Raw genomic sequence first — 22,425 nt, forward strand, 5'->3', positions numbered from 1 at the left:
GTGTTGGTACTGAAGAAAGATGGTAGTGCAAGATTCTGCATAGAGTGCAGAAAGTTAAACAGTTACACAGAGTCAGATGCATACCCCATGCCTAAAATAGATGAAGCTTTAGAACAGTTGGGTGTGGCTAAGTATCTGACCACTATTGATGTGACCAATGGATACTAGCAGGTGCCTTTAATTCCCATTGCTAGATAGAGGTCAGTTTTGTAACACCAATTTAGAGTATATGAGTTTAAAAGGATGCCCTTTGGGATGAAGAATGCCCCAGCAACCTACCTGAGGTTAGTAGATCATATCTTAGTAAGAGAAGAGACTGTGCTCTCACTTATTTGGATGATATTGCCATGTACTGGCAAGAGCACCTTCAACATGTCATGGATGTCTTAGGTAGATTAAAAAGAGCAGGGTTGACCATTAAGCCTAGTAAGTGTCAAGTGGGTATGGCATAGGTCTCCTATCTAGGACATAGAGTATGGAGTGGTAAGATTGGACCAGAACCTGCCAAAGTGGAGATTATTCAGGCGTAGCCTGTCCCTGTTAGCAAAAAACATGTGATTGCATTCAGGGTACTAAAGAAACTTTGTGCCCAACTATATTACAATAGCTGCATCTCTTACCTAACAAGAAAAAACAAGCTTGATAAGGTAGTGTGGACCACAGATTGCGAGCAGGCATTCCAAAAGCTTAAAGAAGCTTTGGGAGTATCCCCTGTGTTAGCCAGCCTAGATTACAGCAAGAAACGTGTTATGCAGGTGGATGCTTCAAATTATGGGGTGGGGACTGTACTCAGTCAAGTTTCCACTAAGGCAGAAGAGCATCCTGTGGTATACCTCAGCCATAGACTACAGTCCAGGGAGGAATGTTATGCAGCTATAAAAAAAATACCTAGCGACAGTACGGGCATTGTAAAAGCTTCAGCCTTAACTATATAGAAGAAAATTCATTGCAGTTACAGACCATAACCATTTAACATGGTTAAATACAGTCAGTAAGCAAAATGCCAAGTTATCAATGTGAAGCATAGGGTTACAAGCATATGATATGACAGTGCAACACCATACTGGGGTAAATAATGCTAATGTAGATGGACTGTCAAGAAAGGCTATAGGCTGATACATTTTCAGTCAGTCCCATTTTCTCAATCAACAATTTTCCAGGGTCACTTGAAAATCTAGCTTGCATTAACAAAGGTGGAGAAATGTGAAGATATTAGATATTGTTATCTGTACTGACATGACTGGTTAAAGTTTTGTAAATAATTGTAAATAATTGTAAAGTACCCTGTGTTACATATGGCAGCATGACTAGCTATAATTTTGTAAATACATTTATGTCTTTTGATTATCACTCTGATTTATGCAAGATGTTTGGGTGTCTGGCAGTGTTCTTCTGGCTGACCCAATGTGCATGTTCTTTGTAAAGAGAATTCTGAATGCATGTCATCCTAGAGTCAGCTGACCTAAACTGTGATGTGATTGTGTGCCAGGGCTGGGAGAATAGAATCTTCACTGCAACTGTTAGTTTACTTTTCAAAGTCTGATATGAGAGTAGAATTCTCATGGCAGCTTTCTGTTACTTTTGGAAAAGATCTGCTATAAAAAGCAGGCTCTGAGTCAGTTGGTCAGTAGTTGTTTTCAAAAGCTGTTCAACAGTAGTAGTCCAGTAGTTTGCAGAGTAGTTGTTTCAGTTACTGAGGACAGACAACAGTGACTGGAGTGTAGACATAATTTCTCATCTTACCTTGCAGTAGTAAAAGTATAATCTTGCCTTACTAATTTATTTAAATTAGATAGGGACAGTTGATCTTCGGATAGTCAGGGAACTACAGCTAGACAGTTAGAGGTTTTCTAAAATCAATGTGAGATTTCTCCTACAGTATTATTTTCGTATTTCCTGTGTGTGAAACTCTGATATTTATTGGAATCAGTTACTCAGTATTTACATGTTTTAAACCCTTTTATTTATTATGAAATGTTTTACTACCTTGGTTATTTAGTTAATATTTTTTTATTAACTTGAGAGTGTTTATGCTTATTGTGATAACACCAGGGCCACTCCGAAATGCCTTACTGCTTGGAAGACATGCTACCATTTGTTTCATTATCTATTTTACCCAATATAACTGAACACCCCTTTTGAAGGGTATTGTGGTATTTAACCGGTGGCAGCCTTTACCTTGTAATTTGGGCAAAGAAACATGGTGAGTAAATCTGTGTCAGTCTTTCCCAAGAGTTTGCATATGTGCAAATATCAGACATTTATGAGTGAGTGTGTCAAATACCTTGAAATGGGACACAGTGTTTTGCAGTGATTAGTGTGGAGACTCATTTGGAGATCTGGAGTGAAGCATATAGTCCAGTCCCAGGTTTTGGAACCTGTTCCTAGTGTACCATTTGGGGAAATTGTGTATTTCTATCCCTGCTTTTAGTGACAGTCCCTTACCAGAGACAGTGGTGAGGATTGAGACTCCTTAGTTACTACCCCGGGGTGAATAGGGCTCATCACATTTTGGTGCCAGCAGTGTGGGATTTTAATTGAGCTTTAGTAGCATGTAGATAGTTGTCACTGAGGTGTGCACTCTGGACTGCCACACATTAAATATACATAGTTTCATGGTCACAGCAGTTTTATTCATTTTTTAGTCAGTTTAGTCAGGGACAGCAGGCAAAGATGTCAGCAGAGGATTATAGCAAGCTGGCAAGGAACCAGTTGGCTAAGCTACATGAAGCCAAAAGACTGCTGCATGCCAACCTGATTAAGGAAGCAATGATCTCATCCTTAGTCACAGCCACAGAGCAGACCAGCAGCTCAGAGGATATCCAACTTGACGTTGGGGATAAGCAGCCTTCCAAGACAGGACAATGCACCTTTTCCATCAGAAGACTTAAAAATCCATCTAGAATTAAAAAGACTCAAATTGGAGGCTGAAGAGAAGCAGCATCAGTATGAACTGTAATGTTTGAAGGCTGAGGAGAGGGAAAAGCAGCATCAGCATGAAATGGAGGCCAAATGTTTGGAGACCAAGGACAGACTGCAGTGTTTGGAGATGGAAGCAAATAAAAAGCAGTGGCAGCATGAAAAGGAGCTTCTAACACTTCAACAGGGTCATGGAGGTAATGGGGAAGGGAGTGACTGAACCCCCAGAAGCCATAAAGGAAGGTAAACATTTTCCTCAATACAGGGATGGAAATGACTTTGACAATTTTATTTGTATATTTGAGAGGGTATGTAAACAATATAATGTTGATCAAGGGCTCTGGGTACAGTTCCTGACCCCCTTACTCCATGGTAGAGTTGTTAATTGAATTGCTAAACTATCTGATATTGATTGTTTGAATTATGATAGTGAAAAACAATGTTCACTTGATTGTTTTAAATTAACCCCTGAAATGTATAGAAAAAAAGTTTGTAAACATAGATGCAGGGCACATGAAAGTATATGTGATTACATTGCTGATTTAAGTACTTACTTTCACAGGTGGGTGAGTGGGTGTCAGGTGACCACTTTTGAAGGACTGGCAGACCTTTTTGGTAAGGGAACAAGCTCTCAGTACTTTGCAGGTAAATCTGTGTCAGTCTTTCCCAAGAGTGTGTGTATGTGTGAATATGAGACATTCAGGAGTGAGTGTGTCAGATACCTAGAACTGGGACACAGTGTTCTGCAGTGGTTAGTGTGGAGACTCATTTGGGGACCTGGAGTGAAGCATGTAGTCCAGTTCCAGGTTTTGGAACCTGATCTTGGTGTACTTTTTGGGGAAATTGTGTATTTCTATCCCTGCTTTTAGTGACACTCCCTTACAAGAGACAGTGGTGAGGAAAGAGAAGCCTTAGTTACTGCCCTGGAGTGAAGAAGGCTCATCACAATAGGATTGAAGGCAGCCACTGTACTGCTGTACTTGATACGTAAAGGAATTTGTTTTATGGATTGGAAATGCATTAGATTATGACCCTAGCTCTGTGAGTTTTGCTAATCTGCTGGTGTAGATGAAAGTTTTTAGAAATGGTGTTGAATACACCACTGGTCCTGCTAAAGTATAGTAGTACAAACAGAGAGATGAGTCATTAAAAGCATGGCAGGATAGTCAAAGGGCACAGTGAAGGATCCAGAAAGCCAACATGTATAAGAATAGATGAGATAATCTAAGAGGGTAGTTGATGAGGGTTTTGCACCATTTTATTTGCTTATTAGAAATCTCTCTGGTCTTTCAAGATGAGCTAAGTACTTTATTTTGGTACACGTTGAATGAGGTAATAAGCTCTAATAAGGGAGGAGTATAGTGAGATAATGACATCTTTAGATAAAGGGGAAATTCCCTTGGAGATCAGTTGACCAGAAAGAAGGATTTCCTTGCTATGGCAGTTAAATGAGACTGAAACATATGCATACTTGCCAAGGTCTCTATTTACAGTTTTCGTTTGTAGAGAAGTGTCACTGATACAATAGGAAGTTGTACAGCTTGCTTGCCAAACAGTATCCCATTACACTTTTTTGCACTCAATTTTAGCTTCTCTGATGGGGATGCTTGTTATCCATTGGGAACTCAATAACAGAACTCAGCTTGCAGTTATCAGCACACATGGATAACCAGTCTTCAATTATATTACCCTAGATATCAGCAAAATAGATGCAAAAGCGAAGTCCCAGCAGTGAACCCTGTGGGACATCACAAGTCATGTTTTTACTTTCCTACAATGTTCACAACTAGAACTCTATCAAATAGCCAATTAGCAATCCAAAGGATGACACAGGGTTATATTGGCATTTACTAATTTGTCTATAATACCAGCAAGAGAAATGGCACTGAAAGCCTTGGCCCGATTGACACAGACAGCCCACACTCAGAGACCATTGTTCATTGCCCTAGTGACTTTTTCAAATAATCCAGTGGCAAAAGAAACACACCAGACTCCTCCAGCAGACCACAACTGAAATGAACGGACTGGAAACAGCACAGCTGAATAAATAGGTATAGTTTAATTTCTAAGCACTTTCACCTTCAGTAAAAGCATCATCAGAGATAAAAACAGAGCACAGGAAGCAAATGTATTTAAATATACCTTTCAAAAGTTATTTAACCAATAAAAACTCTTATCTAGAACAAGTGTAGCAGCATTTAAAGTGACAGTGTATATACAAGAAGCACAAATACAATTACATATAGAACTGAAATGAAAGGCATAAAACTTAAAACTGTGCTACTTGAAAATGTAAAAAATACTTAAATACTTATTTTAATTTAGCAGCTCTTGCTTTTAAAATGCAGTTAAAAGATAACATATAATTTAATCAGTGTTTCTTAGTTTATTGTTTATTTAGCTGTGCTGTTTCCAATCCATTAATTTCAGTTGTAATCATTTGTAGTCTGCTGGAAGAGTCTGGTGTGTTTCTTTTGCCGTTGGAATTACAACTTACATTGGGGAAACTATGAGTGGTCACTAGACTTTTTCAAATAAACTTCCTGGGATCAGGAGGCAGGATGTACCCTTCTGAAAACCATACTGGATTAGATCAAGGGCAGTAATGTTGCCTATGGTTAATCTGATGGGTTCATAACAACCAGAATCAAAAGAACAATTAACTTCATCTAGGGGCGTATGTGTAGAGATGTCCAGATTTCAAGAACAAACAAATTGATGAAGTTAAGACTGATACTATTAAGATGAGCTTCTGATAGTTCATGCTTAGCACTAACAAGGATATGTCCAGGTATGATGTTGGGCCTCATATAGGTGCCATTTTTGACTTTGGACAAGGATTCTAGCACTGTCTGTTATTGACTCCAGGGAGCAGTAGGAATTACAAAATGTGAAGGAAGACAACAGTGGCTGGTTTTAAATTCAAATTAAATGTATCTACTAAAATGTCCACTATACCCTTGGTTTGGAATTATTTGTTTGGGTGAGGTTTTATAGTTTCCTAACATAGTTGAAGAAGGATGTGTGACTACCATTAGTACTGTGGCTACTTTAGGCCTGTAATCTGCTTTATATTTCTGATGCAAACGTAAGGCCTTTGCTAGGCCTTTGCGATCTTGTTTCACAATAATTCAGAAGCTGAAGGAACCTGATTTAATATACTTATTTAAGATCTTTCTTCTTCTGTTATATATTTTATTTACATGGATGTTCCAGGGTCATCATATGAGTTTATTTTTTAACTTATTTTTATAATTAGAATGGATAGACACTAATCTGGATCTGCAATTACTGAGGTGTTAGTAGAGGTCAGAAGTGAAAGAGGCATTTCCCCAACTAGATACATATATGCGGGATTCCTGGGAAATATGGACTGGTAATCTAAGACCTGGAATAGGGAGACTCAGAAAAATCCCCAAAGAGTGATGTACTGGGTGGGGGAGAGAGGTACTAAAAATCCGGAAGGAAAAATTATTGATTTGTGGTCAGGTTTTATCAGAGATGTAATGGGTAGGGGTGAGGTACAAGCTGAGAACCAAAATAAGAATGTATGCATCTCTAGTGGGGAATTCAACAGTTTGTTCACGATATATGCATTAATGATGTGCAAGAAATCTGAACAAAATTATTATTTATGGTGTGAGTATACCAATAAAACTTTCTGTCTCTTTCTCTCTTCCAAAATGCATTAAATCTGGAAAAAGATGGGATTGACGAAGTGCTGCAAGAAAATGAACAAAACTCAGGGGCTATCACAATGCACAAAAAAAGAAACACGACTTATGAAATAATAAGAGACCTGATAAAGTATAACATTTATGCAGAAGAAAGCTGTTTTAAATGATATGACTACTGCAGCTACAAAGACTTTTGAAGATATGTTCAGACGAAAATATCCAGACATGGTAAACTTTGCAAAGAAAAGAATAAGAAAACAAAAATGTGGACTTATCAAAAGGAAAATGTTTAGTGAGGCAGAAAATCAAAGCAACAAGTAGAAATGATAGTGACGGACCAAGTGAGAAGTGAAGGGTTTAGTGACTACAAACAATATCACAACATGATAAATCAATGAATCCCTGGGAGATGGTACAACGAACAGAACAGGATGTTTGAACAGAAGATACACAACAGTGTGAAATTCTGGAACCTTCTGCAGGAAACTCACATGAAAGTCCAGTTAGAATTGCATAGCAAGGGAATAGAAGAAAATAGGGAAAAAGAGTATATTCTTCATCTAGTCATCTAGAATTGAATAGTCTATGAAATACAAGGTCTTGGCACCTGAATTTTGTCTGTGACTTAGAACATGCTGGAGTTTCCTAGAGACTGCTTCCCATATGGAACAGGCATCCCATCCATGTGAAGCTGAGTTTGTCTGTTATCCAGTTTATGTGCAACCTAGACTAGTAGATAGGGAATAGGAAATTTACACTGGGCCTGACATCCATGTCCCTTATGGGCAGAAGTAACTTATAAATGCTTGACTGTAAATGTCTTATTCAGATATAGAATATCATTATTCTTTTGGGAAAACATGGTTGGCTTAGAAGGGCCCCATCTGCCATTAGCCTGGTAACGATATATGAATCTATGTATAAGAGAAGACCTGTTTCATTTAATAGAAAATGACATCCATATTATGATAGATAAAAGACAGGTTACAGAAAGTGTTTAAAACCCAAAATGCTAGAAGACTGGTAAAACAGAATAGCACAGTCATTCAGAAAAAAAATAGAATGTACTACTGCACAGCTAATCTAATAAAAGATTAAGTGTACCACAAAAATACAGAATAACAAAGTAGAGAGTAGAACAGCTGAAATACCACCATGGAAGCATCAGATAAAGAAAACTACAAAGCAACTAAGAAAAAAAGTATCATTATTAGAACATATAAAAGGGAACTCATCATGAAAAATGTTTAGAAAGATGAATGTGTAAAAGCAAAACAAAACATCAAAACAGATCAGGATTTATCATATACAGTCAAATAATAAAGCAAAGGTATCAGCACAAGTAGAAAATCTTAGAAGGTATACAGACAACTATACAGGAAAAGTATTTGACTGGAAAAATGATGACGTCAGCAAGCAAAGTAGACTAGTATTGCTGGAATTGAATTCATCCTCATGTCTTGGTGAGTACCTTTATGAGGTGGATCCTGTTTTCACAAAATCTGACTAAGACGGCACTGATATATAAACTGTATTTTATATAGCATATAGCATGGGCAGAAGTAGGTTAAAAATAAAAAGGTCAGCTAGGCATGCAAGTCCCAGGATGAAAAAAGTGCCCAATGCTGGTAGGTGCACTAGTGCCAGTACTGGAAAAAATGACAATGTAGTTTCCTCAAGACACGGAAACATTCCTACAATGGGGTTAATCTAGACTCAAGGGGAGGATGGCTTCTGTTGTCAAAGGAGGTAGTATTCCACAAAAACAGAAACATTGACAGGCCAAAAAAAGAGACATAAAGATGATAGAATGGACTGTTGATGATAAGAAAGAAATTATGTATTGTTGCTATTATGCCAGAAGCCCAGAATTTCTGGACAGAAAATATACAAAAAGATTAAGACAGAAATTAGAGGAGAGAAAAATACTCACACAAGAAAAACTGTCAAAAACCTTCAAATGCAAATGTGTGTTCACTAATACAATGGATTCACGAAAAACATTAAATAGACCAAGAAACCTTGGGCCATTTGGAAAAAGAAGCAACGGAGGAAGTGGGGAAATATAAAGAACAAAATCTAGAGATTTTTGAAAGGTATAAAAAATAAATGGAAATGGGAACAGAAGATAGATCCGATATGGTGCAATATTTATGCAAAGGAGAAAGCCAAATAATTCAATACAAAAAAGCAGCACCAAAGATACTTGAAGAGAAATACAAGCAAAGCACCCCAGATATGGAAACAATTCAGAATATAAAAAAATAAGATCACAAAGGGGTAATGCAGAATAGAATTAGTAAAACAGAAAAAACAGAAGTGAAGTTATGGAATACCTGCAAAGTGAAAAATTTAGTATATAAAGTCTAACACTGGTTATGTCACAGCATAATGGAACAATGAGTCCACCAAGTAAAGAGAAACAGGAGGCACGGGAGACATCTGAAGAAGAAACAGAAAGAAAAAGAGATTTAATACGATGCAATATATATATAACGCAGAAAGTAAAACTAAATAATACAAAAAAGCAGCACTAACAATATTTGAAGAGAAATATAGGCAAAGGCATCTGGATATTGAAAATTTTACAATACAAAAAATAAGAAAACAAAGGGGGGAAGTAGAAAAGAGGATTAGTAACGGACAAGTTAAAGAAATAGAAACTGATTTTTTGGATTGCATGTAAAGTGAAGGATTTAGTGTAGAAAATCTAACTTTGATAACATCACAGCATGACAGAATAATGAGTCCTCAAATTAAGAAGAAACCAGTGGAACGTGAAGCATCTGATCAGTTGCTATATGAAGATACATTGGAGCCTTCAGTAGGAAACCAGTAAAAAAGTTCAGTTAGAGTTGCACAGTGAGGTAAGGAACAAGAAAATTGGAAACTCTGATGCAGTCAGTGTTATGGAATGATAGGCCAGTGAGTTCTCATATGAAAGAGCAATGGATGACACAGGATGAAGCTGAAGAGAATATGCCACATGAAGATGTTCTGGAACTTTTACTAGCATGCCCACAGGAAATGGAGAACAAAGAATGCGCCCTTAGTTTAGAAGAAAATGATGTAAGGTATGCTTGAGTTAACAGCGGTGGATAGACATATTAAGATCAATGAAAGAAATAGATTACAGAAAGTCAACAAGACCCAAAATGTTAGAAGTATGATAAAACAAATGATCACAGTAATTAAGACTGCTCATAGAAATTCATGTAATATGACAGAAGTAAATAGGATATAACAGCTAAATGAATAGAGTCTTACCACAAAAACACAGGGCAACAAACACATGGAAGCGATTAATCAGATGCCATCGTAGAAGTGCCAAATAGAGAAAACTATAAAGCAATTATGACAAGAAGTATCACTGTTAGAAGAGTACAAAGTTTAGAACAGATAAGCAAAAATACTTTGAAAGCTAAATGTAATAAAATTAACATGCCATATCAGAACAAACCAGGTTCTATTGTACACTATTGCAAATAATAAACGAAAGATATAAGCACAGGTAGAAAACATAGACAATATGCAGATAAATATAAAGATAAAGTACAAAATAAGTAATTTGTTGATGACCCAAAAAAAGCTTTATAGAGAATTGGGAAACAAGTCAAAAGGAATAGAAACAGCACTCGAAAAAAAAAAAAAAGACATAGACACATTTTGAAGAAATACCTATGAAGATCCTGTAGAAAATAGCAAATATGCTGAATGAATAGAAGAAGTAAAAGAAAGAATAAGAAGTTCAAATGTACAGGATATGAAATGGGATGAAGTAACGGTGAGAAAAATTGGAAAAGAAATTCAGAAAAGCTGAAACGAAAACCGGCACAGAGAGAAGCAAACTGACACCAAGAACGCTCTCTGTATGCTGGAAAAACAAGGAATTCACTCGAGTGATGAAAACACAATTTATTCCATGACGTGATTAAAAACTCCACAGCATTAGCAGCACATATAAAATAAAATGTATACTCCACAGTAACACAATATCCACAGTCGAGCACTTTCGTCCATCCAGACTTCTTCAGAACTGTGAAAATAAATGAACATTCTCTATTTAAAAAGGCATCAACCAATCACAGTAAAATTTAAATAAATTATGCAAATAACATTTTTTAAAAATACATACTTTAAAACACTCTGATTTTGTTATATCTGTACAAATTAGTGCTGAAGTTAATATACCCTAAAATCACAATTTTTGTGCCCTATATTTTAATTCAGGCTTAAGAGAGATAAAGTCATTTAAACCTGGTGTAACATTAGAATTATAACGTAGCTGCCATTTCATTTCAGCTCTTTCCAAGTCATTCTTCCAATCTCCACCCCTTAGATCCTTTGGCACAACTTCCAGAATTCCAAAAAGAAAAGTGTGATTAGGGTTGGTTTTAATATGCCTGTATAACCCATTATTTTCATCCTGTTTTCTAATATCATATAGATGCTCGTATATCCTCTTTTTCAGCATCCTCTCAGTTTTACCTATGTAAAAAGGGAAACAGGTCTGGCAAACAGCAATATATACCACCCCATTTGTGTTACAGTTACCCTTTGCCAACTTAATTTCAAAACTAGTCCCTTCAATATGAACTACTGGGGATGTCATAATGTGCCTGCCATATTCACAGGCACCACATTTCATCGTACCTTTTCTACTTGTAAAAGGTTTAGAAATAGAATGTTCTAATAACAATTTCATATTATTGTTGGTCCGAAATACAAATGTTGGTTCTGGTCCAAGAATTTCTTCCATCTCTTTATTTCCTTTAAACAGTAACCAGTTTTTCCTTGAAATAGATTTTATCTTGTTACTGTTCTCGCTATAAGTGATAACACATTGACTGGGTAAAATCACCTCTAGGTTGAGTGTTATTTTCATTTTCATCATGTAATTTAGCACCCAACAGTGGTTTATCTCTTACCCCCCATTCACTTATAACTTGATGACAAATGGGTAGCACCAATTCATAAGGGTACTTCCTTTCTACAAAAAAAACCTACCAATTTACTCATTTCTAACTTAACTGTATTTGTGTTTTTTCCTACTTTATTTTGCTTTTGCATCATCTTAAAAGTACTCAGTTGTATTTATTACTGCTTGGTGTAACTCATTCTAAGCCTTTTAGTTTAAGCACCTGGGCTTCAGACCAGTTTTACATTAAGAAGGTTTGTGGTCTGCACTGTAGTGGCAGAACAGGTAGCTTACATCCTTCTAAGTTGGGAACTGCTGATTGAGGGCTCAGTGTCTGTTATTCTAAAAGTGTATTAATTCTGGTTTAAGCACTTGGGCTTGAGGTCAGTTATTTTACATTAAGAGGGTTCGTGTTCTGCACTCTTGTGGGAGGAGAGGCTGGACTCTGTCCTTCTGAGCTGGGAATTTCTGGTTAAAGGCTTATAGTGCCTGCATATTTGAACTGCTTCTTACTGAAATTGGTACACCTTGTTTGCTGTAGCATAGACTAGATCCAGGCCTGCTGAATCTAGCTTTGTTTGTATAACTTGAGCACTAATCCAGGCATTCTTTAAAGTATTCAGTTGTAGTTATTACTGCTGGTAGTAACTTGATTAAAGTGTAGCTATCATTTTTAAGTCTTTTGGATTAAGCACTTGGGCTTCAGACCAGTTGTTTTACATTAGGAAGGTTTGTGGCCTGCACTGTGGTGGCAGGACAGGTAGCTTACATCTTTCTAAGTTGGGAACTGCTGATTAAGAGCTCAGTGTCTGTTATTCTAAAAGTGTATTAGTTCTGGTTTAAGCACTTGGGCTTCAGGCCAGTTATTTTACATTAAGAAGGATTGCGGTCTGCACTCTTGTGGGAGGAGAGGCTGGAATCTGCCCTTCTGAGCTGGGAATTTCTGGTTAAAGGCTTATAGTGCCTGCATATTCTAACTGTTTCTTACTGAAATTGGTACACCTTGTTTGCTGTAGCATAGACTAGATCCAGGCCTGCTGAATCTAGCTTTGTTTGTATGCTTGTTGTTTGTTTATTTCCCTGAAATGCTAATTCCACCTAAAATGTGGCCTTTTAGCACTTCTGTGGTTCCCTAGTGATATCTGCATTGCTTACTGTACTTATTTCCTTGTTTCACTTGAAAGAAAGTTACTGTTTGTCATTTTTGCATTTAAGTTACCTGTAACACATTGCATTGAAGTTACCTGGCACTTCCTCACTAAAGCAATTATATAAGTCATCTCTAAAAAATTAAAAGCACTACACCCTCACAAACTCCCCTTGAGTACCTTGTTCCCCATTGGCCCTTTTTTTCAATTATAAACTGAACTTTGGACATGCTAGAATAGCTGGAGGCTAAGCTCTCTCTACTAAACTTTGTTTATGTAATTTCCTGCTATGACTATGCCTGTCTGCATGTATATCTCATGTTCTCACTCAATGTGTTATTAATTTTTACCTTGTATTGACTGTTTCTGTGAATTATTTGTAATATCGTTGGAGCTTTTCTCCCCGGGCCTCCACTGAAAATGGACATATATCCAGCTGGACTAGCCCGGTCAACAAATGTAAAATAAAATAAATAAATAAATAAATAAAGGAATTCCCAATACTATTCTATCATGTCCAAAGGTCAGTTGTCAATCTCCTCTCCGGTCCAGCTGGTGAATCTGGGAATCTTGAGGCAATGTTACAACTGCCTCATGTACACAGACAACCCTCTCCTCCTCGAAACAAATTCCAACACATGTGAGAGATGCAACCATATAGCCAAACTGGAGGCTAAGCTCTCTCAACTCAGTACTGGCGTAACCAGTCAGGAGGAGAAGGAAACCACACTCACTACAATTCCAGTCTCACATAGACTTACCATGACAACAAACCAAACACATAAACACACAAAAACATACTCGGAGGCTCTAAATAAAAATCTGCCTAAGCAGCAGAGACCTCCAAAGCAGACACCCAAGCAACCGCTACCCCAAAACAAAACACGTGCAACACATAACTCACAAAGCCAGTGTGCCGAACAGTCACAGCCCTTAAGGCTAAACAACACACCTGATACACTTGTAATAGGTGACTCTATCGTCAGGCACACTGATGTCCCGCTCACCAGGCTGAACAAGCAGAAGGTCACTGTGAGCTGCCTGTCGGGTGCTAGGATCCGCCACATAACACAAGCACTCAGGTCACTCCAAGGCAAGTACAAATATGACTCAGTCATTGTCCATTCTGGTGTGAATGACCTGAGACGTACCTCCCTAGTCTACATGAAAAGAGACATAGAGGAGCTCTCTGAGCATGTAGCCCAGGCCGGTATGACCCTGACCTTGAGTAGCATCTTACCCTCACCAAGAATGATGCCACAATATGAAGACAAGATGATCAATTTCAACAAATGGCTTAAGTGTTGGTGTCATTCAAAGGGGATCCAATGCCTGTCAGCCTGGGATGACATGCTCGACAAGCCACGATGCTTAGCTAGGAACGGCTGGCACCTGTCACCCCTGGGCTTTCAGATATTGGCAAAGGCTCTTGCTACCCCCATAGTGCCTTTTTTAGGCAAGGCTCAAAAGACAAACCCACCTCCATAGGTATCACAAGGGATAAGAAACTAAGAGTAATGCTACTCAACACCAGAAGTCTAAACCTCAAGATGCACGCACTCGAAACTCTCCTTAGCATGGAGAACATCGATATCTGTGCAGTAACAGAAACCTGGTTCAAGGCTCCCGAGAGCACCCCAGCACTACTAGGTTATACCTCATACCATGCTTTTCGGCCCCAAAACTTGGACCGAACCACAAAAGGAGGGGGAGTATCAATATTCGTCAAAGATACCCACACCTCCAGGTTGGTGGCACAGCACGAAGCATCAGAGACTATCCATGTGCAACTAACTGTGGGTAAAACTGCCTTCCAGTTTATAGCCTGCTACAGACCACCCTCCCAAACACAGGAACCCCACTTGGCCTTCCTGAGAATACTGGAAAATATGAAGGTCTTTCCAAACACCATTATATTGGGCAACTTCAACTATCCAAACATAGACTGGGAGCATTACTCTAGCTCCAACACCCTAGCCCAAAGGTTCCTAGAATTTATAAACTCAAATGCTATGGAACAACTTGTTACCACTCCCACAAGAGGGGAAAACATACTGGACCTGATCATCACCAACATGGGGACACTATGCTCCAGACCAGAAGTGTATCCCTCACTGGTAAGATCAGACCATAAACTAATCTCACTGGATATTCACATCCCGACCCCACCCTCTGCCCAGAAAAACACAGTGAAAAACTTCTCTAAAGCAAATTTCACACGCCTCAAAACCGAGGCGAAATCCTTCAAAGCCCCCAGGCCTGTGGAAAATACGGCCAAGACCACAGAATCCTTTATAAACGCATTCTATGAACACGTTCAGGAATGCATGGATCATGCAATCCCAAATAAAACCAAGACCCAATCCTCCAAAGGCAGACGTCCTGTCTGCTGGACCCCAGCCATAAACAAACTATACAATAGAAGGAGGAAGCTACTACATGATAGAGCAAAATCCCAAAAAGGGAAGGCATCTCTGATCAGTATTAGCAAAAAACTACGGGCACTCATAAAATCGTCTAAGGCCAGCTTCGAGAGAAAAATTGCACAGGAGACTAAGGATCGTCACAAGGCTTTCTTTAGTTATGTTAGGAACCTGGGTGGGAATTCCCAGATATGCTCAGAATTAGTCCGAAATGACAAAAAATACACCGAGCCCACAGACATTGCCAACTTCCTAGCTGACAGGTTCAGTGCAAACTTCTCCCCCCCCTTCCTACCAAAAGGGCAAATATCTATCCCAACAGAGTGCTGCCCCCCTGACATCTCAGATGCTCAGGTAAGAGCCGCCCTCTCCAAAGCAAAATACACAGCATCAATGGGACCAGATGGCATCCCAGGCTGCATCCTACATGAACTCCAAGAAGAGCTAAACCCAAACATAAAACTACTTTTCAATCTTAGCGTTACTACAGGATATGTACCCAAAGAGTGGCGTACAGCAACAGTGGTCCCTCTCCACAAAGGTGGTGCCTCGACGGATCCTGGAAACTATCGCCCCATAAGCCTGGCTAGCTTGGTCTGCAAAGCTATGGAAAGGATCATCATGGACCTCATAAATAAAGATATTGGGGACCTACAGACACTGGATCCTACCCAGTTTGGCTTTGTTAAGGGCAGATCCTGCCTCTTAAACCTGGTCGATTTCTTTGAAACAGTCACCAAGGCCATTGACGAGGGAAGGGTGGACCACACAGCCTACCTGGACCTCACAAAAGCCTTCGATACAATACCCCACTCGGGGCATTATAGATAAGCTGACCAGCTTAAATATAAAACCCTATGTCACTAGAAGGGTTGCAAACTGGCTCAAGGACAGAACCCACATGGTTAGAATTGCTGGAGCGATGTCAGACTCCAAACCAGTTACAAGTGGCGTCCCACAAGGCTCAGTCCTGGGACCTCTCTTGTTCAGTATATATTTCTCGGCGGTACAGGCCAACATGGAAGGACTGTGGCTGACCAAGTTCGCAGATGACTGCAAACTGGGCGCCATAATCAACTCTCCAGCTGACACAAGCATCCTCCAAAAGGGCCTCATAGAAACAGACAACTGGTGCCAGAGCCATGGCCTCAAGCTAAACGCCAGAAAGTGTATAGTCATCCCCTTTGGCAAAAACAAAGTGGCCACAAATTACCACATAGGTGGTAATCCATTAAGTACAGAAGAAGTCATTAGGGACCTGGGGACCCAAGTTGATAGCAATCTCTCATTTGACAACCACGTGGCCAAAGTGGTTAGAAAAACATTTTATATAGCCCACCTAATCATGAAGGGATTCACATCTAGATCAGGCGAGGTCATCGTGCCTCTTTACTCATCCCTCATCAGGCCCATAATTGAGTACAATGCCCCTTTTGGGATGTACCTTACCAGACACCTGCAGCAACTGGAAAGACCCCAAAAGTACCTCACCAAGAGGATCAAAGGGCTCAAACAGATGCCATATGCTGCCTGGTTAAAGAAACTCCAGCTCTACTCAGTGGCATACCACCTGCTCAGAGGCGATCTGTGCCTGATGTATAAAGCCATGTCCAACCCGAAATTAATGGACATGCTGCACCTCAGAAAATCCAAATCCCATCGAGCTACGCGCTCGAGGGACTTGAACCTCAGCACTGAAATAAATAGGACATGCTGGAGGGACAGATTCATAACCCGGAGGCTCCCTTCACTCTGGAATAAAATCCCAGTCCAGGTTAGGCAAAGTCCCACATTGACTCTCTTCAAGAGGAATCTTGATGAGAGGATGGGAGATCATAGGTTTACCCCGGCTATCACTTCTGTGTCACTGTTAGACAGAGGCACAGTATACTAACCTCAAAACAAGGCATAGCAAAATTAATTTAAAATGGGTGGCGAAAGCCAAACACACTCTGGCTAGGCTTATAAATGCCCTAGGGCAGATAGCCTAGTATGAACCTATGAACCTATGAACCTATGAACTAATTCTAAATTCGAGCACTTCAGAACAGTAACAAGATAAAATCTATTTTAAGGAAAAACTCCTTACTGTTTAAAGTAAATAAAGAGATGGAAGAAATTCTTGGACCAGAACCAATATTTGTATTTAGGACCAACAATAATATGAAATTGTTATTATAACATTCTATTTCTAAACCTTTTGCAAGTACAACAGGTACGATGAAATGTGGTGCCTGTGAATATGGCAGGCACATTATGACATCCCCAGTAGTTCACATTGAAGGGACTAGTTTTGAAATTAAGTTGGCAAAGGGTAACTATAATACAAATGGGGTGTTGTGTATTGCTGTTTGCCAGACCTGTTTCTATTTTTACATAGGTAAAACTGAGAGGATGCTGAAAAAGAGGATATACGAGCACCTCTATGATATTAGAAAACAGGATGAAAATAATGGGTTATACAGGCATATTAAAACCAACCCTAATCACACTTTTCTTTTTGGAATTCTGGAAGTTGTTCCAAAGGATATACGGGGTGGAGATTGGAAGAATGACTTGTAAAGAGCTGAAATGAAATGACAGCTACGTTATAATTCTGTTACATCAGGTTTAAATGACTTTATCTCTCTTAAGACCGAATTAAAATATAGGGCACAAAAATTGTGATTTTAGGGTATATTAACTTCAGCACTAATGTGTATACATATAACAAAATCAGAGTGTTTTAAAGTATGTATTTTTAAAATATGTTATTTGCATAATTTATTTAAATTTTATTTTGATTGGGTGATGCCTTTTTAAATAGAGAATGTTCATTTATTTTCACAGTTCTGAAGAAGTCCGGATGGATGAAAGCACTTGACTGTCGATATTGTGTTACTGTGGAGTATACATTTTATTTTGTATATGCTGCTAATGCTGTGGAGTTTTTATCACATCATGGAATACATTGTGTTTTCATCACTCATGTGAATTCCTTGTTTTTCCCGTATACAGAGAGTGTTCTTGGTGTAAATTAAGAAAAGCTGCTAAATGGAAAATCCCAGGCCCAGATGCAGTACCTAACTTCTAGATAAAAGTATTAACATCTTTACATGAAGAGTTAGCCATGAGTAAGAGCTATTTATATGCACACCCCAAACAGATATCAACCTGGTTAACATCAGGAAAAATAATACTCCTCCTTAAGAGTGAACCAGCAAACTATCCTTAAAACTATAGACCAATAACCATAATGTGCAAACTATAGAATGGAACTGACGCTGACAGAGTTTATAGTGACCATGAAACAGTGGCAAACCACTTTACAGTTAAGCCATGATAAAGGACAAATTAGTATCAAAGGGATGAAAATTCAAAGGGGGTATTCCAAGATGACTCTTAGTGACCTCTACTTTTGTGTCTTCCCCTTAACCCATTAAGCTGCCTACTTAACAGGTTAGGTCATTGTTACAATTTGGCTCCCAGAAAACAACAATGTGTAAAGACTTCTAATCTTTTTATGGATGATTTAAAACTGTATAGTTCATCAGATGAGGAACTGAAAGCACAACTGCAAGTGGTCAAAACTTTCTGGGATGATAGAAGAATGTCATTTGGTCTTGATAAATGTGGAAAAGCAACCTTTAAAGCAGGAAAGCTGCAGCACAAAGAAAATATCAGTCTGGGACAGGAATTTGATAAAAAAGAATTGAGCATGCAGTAGTGTATAAATATTTGGAATTGATGAAGAATCAACAATAAAACATGAACAAATGTGAATAGAATTCAGTAAAGAATATTTTACAAGACTAACATTAATACTGAAAACAGCCCTGACATCTATAAACAAAGTCCAATCTATAAACCAATTTGGTCTTCCTGTTCTGACTGACAGTTTTGACCCCAAAAGGTTTCCGGATCAGTTGGACAGGAAAAAAAGAAAAATGCTTTACACTTATCAAATGATTTATAAAAATCATTATATACCAAGATTATATATTCCCCATTCTGATGGAGGTATGGACCTCATCAAAACTGATTATATACATAAATCTGCAGTCGTAGGACTGCACACATATCTGCTGACCTCACAAGATCCAAACATAGTGAAACTTTTAAAACATGAGGAGAACAAGTCTAAGATGACTCCCCACTTAGTTCATCAAAAGCATGTCTATGTCAAGTGGGAATGGAAATCAAACCAGAAGTAGATAAAAATCAGGCAGCAACTGAAGGTGCTAAAAAAACAAAGGAAATATAAGATGAAGAGATATGAAAGCAAGAAATATGGAAAATGAATAAATGTAGTTGGAAATACAGAAAAGTCCTGGAACAGCCTCATGCTGATTAAGATCTAATGATACGTGAGTGGTTAAGGAAAGGTAAATTTAAACCAAAAGATGAAATGTTAATATTGGTGGCCCAGGACAGTCAACTGCATACATGTTGGTTTACTAAGTCCACTGAACTTGTCAGAGAAACAGACAAATGCAGGTTTTGTAAAACATAATTGGAAACAGCCTCACTCACATCTTGTTGCTAGTTTTGACACTAATGGCAGAAGACCGGTATACTGAAAAGCATAATAATGTGGCAAGACTGGTGCACTGGGAATTGTGCAAACATTATAATACTGAAGTAGCTGAAAAACATGGGAAACATGAGCCACAAAGCATCATAGAAAATGAGGAAGTTTATATCACATGGGATCACCCATTTCCAACAGTTCAAAAAACAAATGCGAGGAAAAACAGATATAGCAGTCCATGAAAAGAAGACAAAAGGAACATCGGTCATTGAAATTGCTATACCCAGTGATGTACAGAGAGACACAAAGTCATAAAATACCAGGATTTGCAAGCAGAAATGAAGGCAATGGGGAAGAAGGATACTCAGACAGTTCAATAGTAGTAGGAGATATGGGTCTCATAAGAAGAATTTACAGTCATAGATATGTTACCGATACATGTAACTCCATGAGAATTGCAGAAGGAATCAATTCTGGGCACATAGTGCTAAAAAGAGCACTTTTGGTAACATCAAAGATTGAAACCATACTAATTTCATGAACGTTAATCATACTTTGACTTAGGAATATGGTCCATTCCCGTCATGGTATTAGAAACCCAAAAGACCTAGAGAAATTTAAAACTGAAAAGTATAAAACAAGCAATTCACTGAAGTCCCCAAATGGTTTTATAGATAACTGGGAAACAAAACAAAAGTAAAAGCAACACCAGTAAAAACGAAGGAATTAGTATACATTGAGGAAGTCCTTAAGAAGATCCTGTTGAACATGACAAAAATGCCAAATTGATGGAAAACTTAAAAGAATCAGTAAGAAGCTCTGATATACAAAATTTGAAATTGGATAAAGTAGCAGAAACACTGTGGCAAAATTAAAAGGGCTCTTAAATGGAATACCCAAGAGCTGATGCAGTACCTAATGTCTGACTAAAGGTATTAACATTTTTACATAAAGATTTAGCCTTGAGTAAAAATGATTTAAATCTACATCCCAAAAGACACAAACCTGGTTAACAACAGAAAAAATACTTCCTTCTCTTTCAATGCAAACCAACAAGACATCCTAAGAATTACTGACCAATAATTGCTTTCTGACAATATATACATTATATACTAAAACTAATGAAGACAGAGTATATAGTCACTTAGAAAAAATAATTATGGCAATAGAACAAAAAGGCAAAAAAAGTAGTATAACAAAGGATATTTTATTATTAAACAAAACCCCAACAGAATGATGCAAATGGGGGCACATCTTATGTATGGCATGGATGGATGGATGGATGGCATAAGCATTTAATAGCATCCCATATTCATGGATTATGGAACACTTACAGATGTATAAAATACACCCTACATGGATCAATCACATTGTGAAGACTGTGAAATAGTAGGGAATCACTTTACAATGGAATCATGATAAAAGGCACATTATTATTTCAGGGATAAATATCTAAAGAAGGATATTCCTTGGTCATTCTTTTAACCTTAACCCATTAAGCTGATTATTTAATAGACCAGTCTATGGTTACAGCTTAACTTCCAGAAATCAACCTTGTACAATGACATTTTATCTACTTTACAATTATATAGCTCATCATACAAGCTGATGAAAGCAGAATTACAAACAGTTAACGTTTCCTCAGATGATGTAAGTGTGGTCTTGAAAAATGTGCTAAAGCAACAATCATATTAGGAAAGATGAGCCACCAAGAAAATATCAAACAGGGACAGGTATGGTATATAAAGGAACTTTTTTTGAAAAGGGGTTTATGCATAAATATTTAAGAATAGAGGAAAGCTGAGCAATAAAACATGAACAAATGAGAATAATGCTTAGGAAGGAATAACTTCATAAGTCTAAAATTAATACTGATAATTGCCTTGACATCTAGGAACAAAGTTTATGGCATTTGAGTTCTGATTTATAGCTTTAATGTGAATGATTGGACCGGAAAAAAATGTTGGATCAGTAGGACAATAGAAAAAGGACAATATTTAATGCTTATCAAATGATATATAAAAAATTGTGCACATCAACATTAAATATCATTTAGTCTGAAGAAGGTATAGACCTCCTTGAAATTGACTAATTATGTAGATCTGTAATCATGACAGTGCATTCATATTTGTTGACATCATCAGATGCAAACACAGTGAAAGGTCTAAACCACAAAAGTATAAGATCATATATCTTTGCTTAGTACAGCAGAAGCATTTTGGAAAGGAGTGGGAATGGAAATCAAACCAGAAGTAGATGAGAACCAGACAGAAACAGAAAGTGCAAAAAAACAAAAAAACAAAAAAAAAAAACAAAAGAAACAATTTACAAACATAACCAAAAGAAAATGTGAAAGTCCACTATTAAAGTGGCAAATATAGTGAAATCCTGGAACAACCACATGATGATCAAGGTCTGATGAAAGAATGTTTAAGGAGTGTTGAATTTAAACCAAAAGAGGAAAGGCTAATAAGGGCTGCTCAAGACAGCAGGCTATATACACTTACAGACAGAAACAGAAAGTGCAAAAAAACAAAAAAACAAAAAAAAAAACAAAAGAAACAATTTACAAACATAACCAAAAGAAAATGTGAAAGTCCACTATTAAAGTGGCAAATATAGTGAAATCCTGGAACAACCACATGATGATCAAGGTCTGATGAAAGAATGTTTAAGGAGTTCATAGGTTCATAGGTTCATAGGTTCATACTAGGCTATCTGCCCGAGGGCATTTACAAGCCTAGCCCATAGTTTTGTGGCTTACGCCACCCCTTTAGTATGGGAAACTATACCCATTATTTTGCTGTGCCTCTGTCGAGCAGTGACACTG

The sequence above is a fragment of the Protopterus annectens genome, chromosome 7.part1, assembly GCF_019279795.1.
Source record: "Protopterus annectens isolate FY-2018-M chromosome 7.part1, PAN1.0, whole genome shotgun sequence".
In the NCBI taxonomy this organism is placed as follows: Eukaryota; Metazoa; Chordata; order Ceratodontiformes; family Protopteridae; genus Protopterus; species Protopterus annectens.